Here is a 221-nt window from a genome sequence, read left to right as displayed (position 1 = left end):
GAGTGCACGCGCGGAGTCCGGCGGAGTGCGTGGGCGTCGACGAAGCTATTGGCAACGTCACCCTTGAGTCGAAGCCCAAGGATCTGGATGGGCAGAATGGAGTTCCGTCAGGGAAGAACAGGAATATCCTTCGGAGCAGAATCCGATGGACGAGATAAGGAGGAGTTGAGGCGAGTGCGAAGTGTAGATGGCTTATCCAAGTTGATATTCGAACTGAGTAG

The sequence above is a fragment of the Guyanagaster necrorhizus genome, assembly GCF_019112545.1.
Source record: "Guyanagaster necrorhizus MCA 3950 unplaced genomic scaffold BT62scaffold_45, whole genome shotgun sequence".
In the NCBI taxonomy this organism is placed as follows: domain Eukaryota; kingdom Fungi; phylum Basidiomycota; class Agaricomycetes; order Agaricales; family Physalacriaceae; genus Guyanagaster; species Guyanagaster necrorhizus.
Note: the sequence above shows the minus strand (reverse complement) of the source record.